Source organism: Oncorhynchus tshawytscha, linkage group LG13, assembly GCF_018296145.1.
Source record: "Oncorhynchus tshawytscha isolate Ot180627B linkage group LG13, Otsh_v2.0, whole genome shotgun sequence".
NCBI classification, from domain to species: domain Eukaryota; kingdom Metazoa; phylum Chordata; class Actinopteri; order Salmoniformes; family Salmonidae; genus Oncorhynchus; species Oncorhynchus tshawytscha.
This window is the reverse complement of record NC_056441.1, coordinates 7245843-7258368: the sequence shown is the minus strand read 5'-3', so window position 1 is coordinate 7258368 and position 12526 is coordinate 7245843. Positions and strand designations below refer to the sequence as shown.

Sequence of the window (12526 nt, the reverse complement as noted above, 5' to 3'; positions counted from 1 at the left end):
ATATCCAAAATGTCCATTTATTTGGCGAGTTTGATCCAGAAAAAAAAACAGCTTCCAATTTGCGCAACGTCACCACAAAATATCTCAAAAGTTGCCTGTAAACGTTGCCAAAACATTTCAAACTACTTTTGTAATACAATTTTAGGTATTTTTAAACGTTAATAATCGATCAAATTGTAGACGGGTCTATCTGTGTTCAATACAGGAAGACAACGAACAACGCTACTTTTCAAGTCTTGCGCAACTCTCAACAGTGTTACCCATTTCCAAGATGGCCATACTTCTTCATTGCACAAAGGAATAACCTCAGCCAAATTCCAAGGACTGGTGACATCTAGTGGAAGTGGTAGGAACTGAAAACGAACTCCTAATTAATCTAGTGTCCCAATGAGATATCACTGAACAGACAGAGACCTAAAAAAAACCTTCTGAATGGTTAGTCCTCAGGGCTTTGCCTGCTACATAAGTTCTGTTATACTCACAGACATAATTCAAACAGTTTTAGAAACTTCAGAGTGTTTTCTATCGAAATATATTAATACTATGCATATCTTATATTCTTGGCATGAGTAGCAGGAAGTTGAAATTGGGCACGCTATTTATCCAAAAGTCAAAATGCTGCCCCCTATACCTTAAGAAGTTAATAACACACATAGGCTTCAGGTTGAATTTAGGGGTGCAGGCTATGTATTCCTTTGGGGAGAGAAGTCAATGCAAACTGTTTGATGTAAACACCTTCTTTTAACTGTTAAGTGTTAATGCTACACGGTCAAGGTTAGGCTTGCACAGATCGGGAGGACCTCAGGAACGTACCTGAGGTCGAATTGTGCTTCTTACCCTAATTGTTCTCCCGCGGTCACCCAAAAGCACCTGAAATTTAGGACCAGGCTTCATTATGAGCTCAGACCGAGCAAGCTACGGTCTAGCGGAGCATCTCGTTGAACTTGGCACAGCCTAGAGATTATGGTAATGCCATTGCAGGCTCTGAGTGTCTTTAAGCACAGCACTTTGTCACTCCATCCTTGCTGTGTGTGTGTTTGTGTGTGTTTGTGTGTGTAAGAGAGCTTTTCTTTGACATCTGTTGGGAGAAATGACTGACTTACAGTTCATGAGGGTTGCCTAATCACACATATGAAGTTTTGGAAAGACTTTCAACAGGAAGTTGGAAGTGAGCACATATCCTCCTTGGGGTAGGCATTTATAGAATATTGAGTTTTAAGTATTTATGTTAAGAACAGACTTATTTACAGAGGGTTGAATGAGTGTGTGTTATTTCAGAAAATCACAGAAAATCACCGAAATCTCGCAGAGCTCGAAACACACGTCAAAAAAGATTTGTCTGAACTGCAACTGGATCTGTAACTTAAAAAAAAAAAAAACATTTTTTTGAACATGGGGCGGCAGGGTAGCCTAGTGGTTAGAGCGTTGGAATAGTAACCAGAAGGTTGCAAGTTCAAACCCCCAAGCTGATAAGGTACAAATCTGTCGTTCTACCCCTGAACAGGCAGTTAACCCACTGTTCCTAGGCCGTCATTGAAAATAAGAATTTGTTCTTAACTGACTTGCCTAGTTAAATAAAGGTGTAATAAAAACATATATTGTATGATTTCTCTTATATTATGATAGATAAATGGCTGGTTCTTTTTTTCCTGACACCGTAGGTTCATTTACTTTGACGTGAAGCGGTAAAATTAGCGCTCTATTTTCATTTTTGACCTTTAATCCCAGAAAAATGGCCATAACTCAAAAACCCTTGAGGCCTCGACGCCATCTTGTTCGGGGCCAACTGCTCATTATGCCAAACCTATGCTCACCAAGTTTCATCTTCAAAGTCTTTTCCGTTTAGGAGAAAAGGCCATGTCGTGAGTGGTGATGTTTTGTACATTTGCAATATGATTCCATTCGCCCTCTTCTGGGATTTACCGGGATTCGCCGTCCGCGAATTTTAGAAACGTTGGCGGACGTCTGGCAAGGAACCGTATGCAATGTGGACTTTCTCACTAACCATATGGCGAATGTCAAAATGTTCCCTTAAGGTATGGAAGGTCAACAAGTTATGAACTCTCAGGGAAAGATAATAGGTTAGTCAAACACAAGTCAAAGTGCACTGCCTTTCTGGGGAGTTTTTCCTAGCCACCGTGCTTCTACACCTGCATTGCTTGCTGTTTGGGGTTTTAGGCTGGGTTCCTGTACAACACTTTGTGACATCAGATGATGTGAGCCAGTGACATAAGGATTGTTGCAATTTCAAATATACTCTGCGACTTTACCAACTGTCCTATGGAAGGTCAACAAGTTATGAATTCGGTGATCTCAGGGAAAGATAATATGTTTGTCAAACACAAGTCAACGTGCACTGCTGTCAAAAGTTGGAGCAAGCCACGAGAAAAAATACACTCCTTCGAGCCGGATTTGAACCAGCAACCTAAGGATTGCGACAATTATCACCTACAGTCCTCCGCTCTACCAACTGAGCTATCGAAGGTTGACAACTAACTCCAAAAGCCATGACCTAGATGGTAAGATCTTCAGCTGATGCATATGTTTCTTCTTATTATATGATCTATTAGCTGCTTATTGTGGTGGTTTCATGGAGAATGCCGGGATTGATCCCAGGTGCTCATACATCCGAAGTATTCACTCTTGTGCTGAGCTACATCCCCTTAGAATGCCAGTAGTTGCATTTGGGGATAGTGACAAAGTGAGCCGAGGGTAATGAATGCTTTTTTGCCCTTGTCTCAGGATGGTAAGTCGGTGGTTGAAGATATCGCTCTAGTGGCGTGGGGGCTGTGCTTTGGCAAAGTGTGTGGGGTTATATCCTGCCTGTTTAGCCCTGTCCGGGGGTATTGTCGGACGGGGCCAAAGTGTCTCCCGACCCCTCCTGTTTCAGGCTCCAGTATTTATGCTGCAGTAGTTTGTGTGTCGGGGGCTGGGGTCAGTCTGTTATATCTGGAGAATATCTCCTGTCTTATCCGGTGTCCTGTGTCTATTTATGCATGCTCTCTCTAATTCTCTCTCTCTTTCTCGCTTCTTTGCTCTTTCTTTCTCTCTATCGGAGGACCTGAGCCCTCGGACCATGCCTCAGTTCTACCTTTACTGATGACTCATTGCTATACCCAAAAACCGCAGAAAAAGTTATCCTCCTTTAAGCCAGTGAGAGCCAGTGACATAAGGATTGTTGCACTTTCAAATACACTCCGCGACTTTACCAACTGTCCTATGGAAGGTCAACAAGTTATGAATTCGGTGATCTCAGGGAAAGATAATATGTTTGTCAAACACAAGTCAAAGTGCACTGCTGTCAAAAGTTGGAGCAAGCGACAAGAAAAAATACACTCCTTTGAGACGGATTTGAACCAGCGACCTAAGGATTGATATAACTACCAACTACAGTCCTCCGCTCTACCAACTGAGCTATCGAAGGTGGACAAGTAACTCCAAAAGCAATGACCTAGATGGTGAGAAGTTCTGCTGACCCTTCTGGTCATCCATGAACATTTGAACATCTTGACCATGTTTTGTTATAATCACTACCCGGAACAGCCAGACGATGACTGGCCACCCCTCACAGCCTGGTTCCTCTCTAGGTTTTTTCCTAGGTTTTGGCCTTTCTGGGGAGTTTTTCCTAGCCACCGTGCTTCTACACCTGCATTGCTTGCTGTTTGGGGTTTTAGGCTGGGTTCCTGTACAGCACTTTGTGACATCAGCTGATGTTAGAAGGGCTTTCTAAAAATATTTGATTGATTTGATTGTCAAGTTAAAGTGCACTGCTGTCAAAAATCGCTGAAAAAGTTATCCTCCTTTGAGCCAGTGTGAGCCAGTGACATAAGGATTGTTGCACTTTCAAATATACTCCGTGACTTTACCAACTGTACTATGGAAGGTCAACAAGTTATGAATTCGGTGATCTCAGGGAAAGATAATATGTTTGTCAAACACAAGTCAAAGTGTACTGCTGTCAAAAGTTGGAGCAAGCCACGAGAAAAAAATACACTCCTTCGAGCCGGATTTGAACCAGCGACCTAAGGATTGCTACAATTATCACCTACAGTCCTCCGCTCTACCAACTGAGCTATCGAAGGTTGACAACTAACTCCAAAAGCCATGACCTAGATGGTAAGATCTTCAGCTGATGCATATGTTTCTTCTTATTATATGATCTATTAGCTGCTTATTGTGGTGGTTTCATGGAGATGCCGGGATTGATCCCAGGTGCTCATACATCCGAAGTATTCACTCTTGTGCTGAGCTACATCCCCTTAGAATGCCAGTAGTTGCATTTGGGGATAGTGACAAAGTGAGCCGAGGGTAATGAATGCTTTTTTGCCCTTGTCTCAGGATGGTAAGTCGGTGGTTGAAGATATCGCTCTAGTGGCATGGGGGCTGTGCTTTGGCAAAGTGTGTGGGGTTATATCCTGCCTGTTTAGCCCTGTCCGGGGGTATCGTCGGACAGGGCCAAAGTGAATCCCGACCCCTCCTGTTTCAGGCTCCAGTATTTATGCTGCAGTAGTTTGTGTGTCGGGGGGCTGGGGTCAGTCTGTTATATCTGGAGAATATCTCCTGTCTTATCCGGTGTCCTGTGTCTATTTATGCATGCTCTCTCTAATTCTCTCTCTCTTTCTCGCTTCTTTGCTCTTTCTTTCTCTCTATCGGAGGACCTGAGCCCTCGGACCATGCCTCAGTTCTACCTTTACTGATGACTCCTTGCTATACCCAAAAACCGCAGAAAAAGTTATCCTCCTTTAAGCCAGTGAGAGCCAGTGACATAAGGATTGTTGCACTTTCAAATACACTCTGCGACTTTACCAACTGTCCTATGGAAGGTCAACAAGTTATGAATTCGGTGATCTCAGGGAAAGATAATATGTTTGTCAAACACAAGTCAAAGTGCACTGCTGTCAAAAGTTGGAGCAAGCGACAAGAAAAATACACTCCTTTGAGACGGATTTGAACCAGCGACCTAAGGATTGATATAACTACCAACTACAGTCCTCCGCTCTACCAACTGAGCTATCGAAGGTGGACAAGTAACTCCAAAAGCAATGACCTAGATGGTGAGAAGTTCTGCTGACCCTTCTGGTCATCCATGAACATTTGAACATCTTGACCATGTTTTGTTATAATCACTACCCGGAACAGCCAGACGATGACTGGCCACCCCTCACAGCCTGGTTCCTCTCTAGGTTTTTTCCTAGGTTTTGGCCTTTCTGGGGAGTTTTTCCTAGCCACCGTGCTTCTACACCTGCATTGCTTGCTGTTTGGGGTTTTAGGCTGGGTTCCTGTACAGCACTTTGTGACATCAGCTGATGTTAGAAGGGCTTTCTAAAAATATTTGATTGATTTGATTGTCAAGTTAAAGTGCACTGCTGTCAAAAATCGCTGAAAAAGTTATCCTCCTTTGAGCCAGTGTGAGCCAGTGACATAAGGATTGTTGCACTTTCAAATATACTCCGTGACTTTACCAACTGTACTATGGAAGGTCAACAAGTTATGAATTCGGTGATCTCAGGGAAAGATAATATGTTTGTCAAACACAAGTCAAAGTGTACTGCTGTCAAAAGTTGGAGCAAGCCACGAGAAAAAAATACACTCCTTCGAGCCGGATTTGAACCAGCGACCTAAGGATTGCTACAATTATCACCTACAGTCCTCCGCTCTACCAACTGAGCTATCGAAGGTTGACAACTAACTCCAAAAGCCATGACCTAGATGGTAAGATCTTCAGCTGATGCATATGTTTCTTCTTATTATATGATCTATTAGCTGCTTATTGTGGTGGTTTCATGGAGATGCCGGGGATTGATCCCAGGTGCTCATACATCCGAAGTATTCACTCTTGTGCTGAGCTACATCCCCTTAGAATGCCAGTAGTTGCATTTGGGGATAGTGACAAAGTGAGCCGAGGGTAATGAATGCTTTTTGCCCTTGTCTCAGGATGGTAAGTCGGTGGTTGAAGATATCACTCTAGTGGCATGGGGGCTGTGCTTTGGCAAAGTGTGTGGGGTTATATCCTGCCTGTTTAGCCCTGTCCGGGGTATCGTCGGACAGGGCCAAAGTGAATCCCGACCCCTCCTGTTTCAGGCTCCAGTATTTATGCTGCAGTAGTTTGTGTGTCGGGGGGCTGGGGTCAGTCTGTTATATCTGGAGAATATCTCCTGTCTTATCCGGTGTCCTGTGTCTATTTATGCATGCTCTCTCTAATTCTCTCTCTCTTTCTCGCTTCTTTGCTCTTTCTTTCTCTCTATCGGAGGACCTGAGCCCTCGGACCATGCCTCAGTTCTACCTTTACTGATGACTCCTTGCTATACCCAAAAACCGCAGAAAAAGTTATCCTCCTTTAAGCCAGTGAGAGCCAGTGACATAAGGATTGTTGCACTTTCAAATACACTCCGCGACTTTACCAACTGTCCTATGGAAGGTCAACAAGTTATGAATTCGGTGATCTCAGGGAAAGATAATATGTTTGTCAAACACAAGTCAAAGTGCACTGCTGTCAAAAGTTGGAGCAAGCGACAAGAAAAAAATACACTCCTTTGAGACAGATTTGAACCAGTGACCTAAGGATTGATATAACTACCAACTACAGTCCTCTGCTCTACCAACTGAGCTATCGAAGGTGGACAAGTAACTCCAAAAGCAATGACCTAGATGGTGAGAAGTTCTGCTGACCCTTCTGGTCATCCATGAACATTTGAACATCTTGACCATGTTTTGTTATAATCACTACCCGGAACAGCCAGACGATGACTGGCCACCCCTCACAGCCTGGTTCCTCTCTAGGTTTTTTCCTAGGTTTTGGCCTTTCTGGGGAGTTTTTCCTAGCCACCGTGCTTCTACACCTGCATTGCTTGCTGTTTGGGGTTTTAGGCTGGGTTCCTGTACAGCACTTTGTGACATCAGCTGATGTTAGAAGGGCTTTCTAAAAATATTTGATTGATTTGATTGTCAAGTTAAAGTGCACTGCTGTCAAAAATCGCTGAAAAAGTTATCCTCCTTTGAGCCAGTGTGAGCCAGTGACATAAGGATTGTTGCACTTTCAAATATACTCCGTGACTTTACCAACTGTACTATGGAAGGTCAACAAGTTATGAATTCGGTGATCTCAGGGAAAGATAATATGTTTGTCAAACACAAGTCAAAGTGTACTGCTGTCAAAAGTTGGAGCAAGCCACGAGAAAAAATACACTCCTTCGAGCCGGATTTGAACCAGCGACCTAAGGATTGCTACAATTATCACCTACAGTCCTCCGCTCTACCAACTGAGCTATCGAAGGTTGACAACTAACTCCAAAAGCCATGACCTAGATGGTAAGATCTTCAGCTGATGCATATGTTTCTTCTTATTATATGATCTATTAGCTGCTTATTGTGGTGGTTTCATGGAGATGCCGGGGATTGATCCCAGGTGCTCATACATCCGAAGTATTCACTCTTGTGCTGAGCTACATCCCCTTAGAATGCCAGTAGTTGCATTTGGGGATAGTGACAAAGTGAGCCGAGGGTAATGAATGCTTTTTTGCCCTTGTCTCAGGATGGTAAGTCGGTGGTTGAAGATATCGCTCTAGTGGCATGGGGGCTGTGCTTTGGCAAAGTGTGTGGGGTTATATCCTGCCTGTTTAGCCCTGTCCGGGGTATCGTCGGACAGGGCCAAAGTGAATCCCGACCCCTCCTGTTTCAGGCTCCAGTATTTATGCTGCAGTAGTTTGTGTGTCGGGGGCTGGGGTCAGTCTGTTATATCTGGAGAATATCTCCTGTCTTATCCGGTGTCCTGTGTCTATTTATGCATGCTCTCTCTAATTCTCTCTCTCTTTCTCGCTTCTTTGCTCTTTCTTTCTCTCTATCGGAGGACCTGAGCCCTCGGACCATGCCTCAGTTCTACCTTTACTGATGACTCCTTGCTATACCCAAAAACCGCAGAAAAAGTTATCCTCCTTTGAGCCAGTGTGAGCCAGTGACATAAGGATTGTTGCAATTTCAAGTACACTCCGCGACTTTAACCCTGACAAAGAGACAAAGACACACACACACACACACACACATGAATGAACAAAGTAATGCACTGAGAGAGAGAGAGAAACAAAGAGAGAGAGAAACAAAGAGAGAGAGAGAAAGAGAGAGAGAGGGAGACAGAGAAAAAGACAGAAAGAGAGACAGAGAAAAAAGACAGAAAGAGAGACAAAGACACACACACATGAATGAACAAATCAATGCACACACAGAGAGAGAGAGAGAGCGAAACAGAGGGAGGGAGAGAGAGTGAGAGAGAGAGAGACAGAGAGAGAGACTATACAGTCAGACAGGTTTCTGGTTAATCAGAGGTTAGAGTTTATCTCTGCATTGACTGGGCCTCTGTCCCAAAAGGCACCCATATTCCTTGTGGTCCGGGTGGTGCACAGACCTTTCAGGAGACCATGCTCTCAAAATGAATAAAGTACTTTACACCTCCATTTTGTTTTTGATATGCTCACCCATCATCACAAATTGTAAACAAGCTAGTTACAATGCCTCCTGAAGACCTGGGGAAAAGATAGTGGGCTATCAGCTGATCATTGATGCAGATGAATGATGTAAATCTGCTAGTTGGCTAACTCCATTTATTTGACTGATTGGAATTTACCTCTGTCTTTCTTCTCTAACCCAGGGGTGGCAGGTAGCCTAGTGGTTAGAGCGTTGGCCTAGTAACCAGCAGGTAGCCTAGTGGTTAGAGCGTTGGCCTAGTAACCAGCAGGTAGCCTAGTGGTTAGAGCGTTGGCCTAGTAACCAGCAGGTAGCCTGTAGCCTAGCGGTTAGATTGTTGGGCCAGTAACCAGCAGGTAGCCTAGTGGTTAGAGCGTTGGCCTAGTAACCACCAGGTAGCCTGTAGCCTAGCGGTTAGATTGTTGGGCCAGTAACCAGCAGGTAGCCTAGTGGTTAGAGCGTTGGCCTAGTAACCAGCAGGTAGCCTGTAGCCTAGCGGTTAGAGCGTTGGGCCAGTAACCAGCAGGTAGCCTAGTAACCAGCAGGTAGCCTGTAGCCTAGCGGTTAGATTGTTGGGCCAGTAACCAGCAGGTAGCCTAGTGGTTAGAGCGTTGGCCTAGTAACCAGCAGGTAGCCTAGTGGTTAGAGCGTTGGCCTAGTAACCAGCAGGTAGCCTGTAGCCTAGCGGTTAGATTGTTGGGCCAGTAACCAGCAGGTAGCCTAGTGGTTAGAGCGTTGGCCTAGTAACCAGCAGGTAGCCTAGTGGTTAGAGCGTTGGCCTAGTAACCAGCAGGTAGCCTGTAGCCTAGCGGTTAGATTGTTGGGCCAGTAACCAGCAGGTAGCCTAGTGGTTAGAGCGTTGGCCTAGTAACCACCAGGTAGCCTGTAGCCTAGCGGTTAGATTGTTGGGCCAGTAACCAGCAGGTAGCCTAGTGGTTAGAGCGTTGGCCTAGTAACCAGCAGGTAGCCTGTAGCCTAGCGGTTAGAGCGTTGGGCCAGTAACCAGCAGGTAGCCTAGTAACCAGCAGGTAGCCTGTAGCCTAGCGGTTAGATTGTTGGGCCAGTAACCAGCAGGTAGCCTAGTGGTTAGAGCGTTGGCCTAGTAACCAGCAGGTAGCCTAGTGGTTAGAGCGTTGGCCTAGTAATCAGCAGGTAGCCTGTAGCCTAGCGGTTAGATTGTTGGGCCAGTAACCAGCAGGTAGCCTAGCGGTTAGATTGTTGGGCCAGTAACCAGCAGGTAGCCTAGTGGTTAGAGCGTTGGCCTAGTAACCAGCAGGTAGCCTAGTGGTTAGAGCGTTGGCCTAGTAACCAGCAGGTAGCCTGTAGCCTAGCGGTTAGATTGTTGGGCCAGTAACTGGAAGGTTGCTGTATTGAATCCCGGAGTTGACAAGGTAAAAATATGTCGTTCTGCCCTTGAACAAGGCAGTTAACCCACTCCTCCCTGGTAGGCTGTTATAGCAATTAAGAATGAGTTCTTACTTAACCTGTTACGGATAGGGATTCTTAACTGACTTGCCTAGTGAAATAAAGGTTACATTTTTTAAAATCTTCCTCTTCTCTACTGTGTATCAAATCAAATCAAATCAAATTGTATTTGTCACATACACATGGTTAGCAGATGTTAATGCGAGTGTAGCGAAATGCTTGTGCTTCTAGTTCCGACAATGCAGTAATAACGAACAAGTAATCTAACTAACAATTCCAAAAAACTACTGTCTTATACACAGTGTAAGGGGATAAAGAATATGTACATAAGGATATATGAATGAGTGATGGTACAGAGCAGCATAGGCAAGATACAGTAGATGATATCGAGTACAGTATATACATATGAGATGAGTATGTAAACCAAGTGGCATAGTTAAAGTGGCTAGTGATACATGTATTGCATAAGGATGCAGTCGATGATATAGAGTACAGTATCTACGTATGCATATGAGATGAATAATGTAGGGTAAGTAACATTATATAAGGTAGCATTGTTTAAAGTGGCTAGTGATATATTTACATCATTTCCCATCAATTCCCATTATTAAAGTGGCTGGAGTTGAGTCAGTGTCATTGACAGTGTGTTGGCAGTAGCCACTCAATGTTAGTGGTGGCTGTTTAACAGTCTGATGGCCTTGAGATAGAAGCTGTTTTTCAGTCTCTCGGTCCCAGCTTTGATGCACCTGTACTGACCTCGCCTTCTGGATGACAGCGGGGTGAACAGGCAGTGGCTCGGGTGGTTGATGTCCTTGATGATCTTTATGGCCTTCCTGTAGCATCGGGTGGTGTAGGTGTCCTGGAGGGCAGGTAGTTTGCCCCGGTGATGCGTTGTGCAGACCTCACTACCCTCTGGAGAGCCTTACGGTTCAGGGCGGTGCAGTTGCCATACCAGGCGGTGATACAGCCCGCCAGGATGCTCTCGATTGTGCATCTGTAGAAGTTTGTGAGTGCTTTTGGTGACAAGCCGAATTTCTTCAGCCTCCTGAGGTTGAAGAGGCGCTGCTGTGCCTTCCTCACGATGCTGTCTGTGTGAGTGGACCAATTCAGTTTGTCTGTGATGTGTATGCCGAGGAACTTAAAACTTGCTACCCTCTCCACTACTGTTCCATCGATGTGGATGGGGGTGTTCCCTCTGCTGTTTCCTGAAGTCCACAATCATCTCCTTAATTTTGTTGACGTTGAGTGTGAGGTTATTTTCCTGACACCACACTCCGAGGGCCCTCACCTCCTCCCTGTAGGCCGTCTCGTCGTTGTTGGTAATCAAGCCTACCACTGTTGTGTCGTCCGCAAACTTGATGATTGAGTTGGAGGCGTGCGTGGCCACGCAGTCGTGGGTGAACAGGGAGTACAGGAGAGGGCTCAGAACGCACCCTTGTGGGGCCCCAGTGTTGAGGATCAGCGGGGAGGAGATGTTGTTGCCTACCCTCACCACCTGGGGGCGGCCCGTCAGGAAGTCCAGTACCCAGTTGCACAGGGCGGGGTCGAGACCCAGGGTCTCGAGCTTGATGACGAGCTTGGAGGGTACTATGGTGTTGAATGCCGAGCTGTAGTCGATGAACAGCATTCTCACATAGGTATTCCTCTTGTCCAGATGGGTTAGGGCAGTGTGCAGTGTGGTTGAGATTGCATCGTCTGTGGACCTATTTGGGCGGTAAGCAAATTGGAGTGGGTCTAGGGTATCAGTCAATCAGACCCCGTATTGATCATGATGTAGGCTAAAAAAAGTGTTATCAGGTCAAATTCTGTGGCAGTATTGCTGACACTGTACGTAAACTAGCTAGCTACACACACACCACCGTTGACTGCATCTCTCCAAGATGGTTACCAGGCGAGCTCAAACTCTGTACAGTATTGTTGACACTGTACGTAAACTAGCTAGCTACACACACACCACCGTTGACTGCATCTCTCCAGGATGGATACCTAGGCGAGCTCAAACTCTGTACAGTATTGTTGACACTGTACGTAAACTAGCTAGCTACACACACACCACCGTTGACTGCATCTCTCCAGGATGGATACCTAGGCGAGCTCAAACTCTGTACAGTATTGTTGACACTGTACGTAACCTAGCTAGCTACACACACACCACCATTGACTGCATCTCTCCAGGATGGATATCAGGCGAGCTCAAACTCTGTACAGTATTGTTGACACTGTACGTAAACTAGCTAGCTACACACACACACCACCTTTGACTGCATCTCTCCAGGATGGTTACCAGGCGAGCTCAAACTCTGTACAGTATTGTTGACACTGTACGTAAACTAGCTAGCTACACACACACCACCGTTGACTGCATCTCTCCAGGATGGATACCTAGGCGAGCTCAAACTCTGTACAGTATTGTTGACACTGTACGTAACCTAGCTAGCTACACACACACCACCATTGACTGCATCTCTCCAGGATGGATATCAGGCGAGCTCAAACTCTGTACAGTATTGTTGACACTGTACGTAAACTAGCTAGCTACACACACACCACCTTTGACTGCATCTCTCCAGGATGGTTACCAGGCGAGCTCAAAATCTGTACAGTATTGTTGACACTGTACGTAAACTAGCTAGCTACACACACA

General features: G+C 45.3%; 3 non-coding genes across 3 annotated transcripts; all 3 read right to left on the bottom strand.

Annotated features, from left to right (window-relative positions):
* Positions 1-3994: 3994 nt before the first annotated feature.
* Positions 3995-4082, bottom strand: trnay-gua. Its single transcript is given in 2 exon segments — positions 3995-4030; positions 4046-4082. It is a non-coding gene; the product is annotated as a tRNA-Tyr (tRNA).
* A 1508-nt stretch (positions 4083-5590) lies between these two features.
* trnay-gua lies at positions 5591-5678 on the bottom strand. Its single transcript is given in 2 exon segments — positions 5591-5626; positions 5642-5678. It is a non-coding gene; the product is annotated as a tRNA-Tyr (tRNA).
* Positions 5679-7186: 1508 nt separating this feature from the next.
* Positions 7187-7274, bottom strand: trnay-gua. Its single transcript is given in 2 exon segments — positions 7187-7222; positions 7238-7274. It is a non-coding gene; the product is annotated as a tRNA-Tyr (tRNA).
* Positions 7275-12526: the final 5252 nt, after the last annotated feature.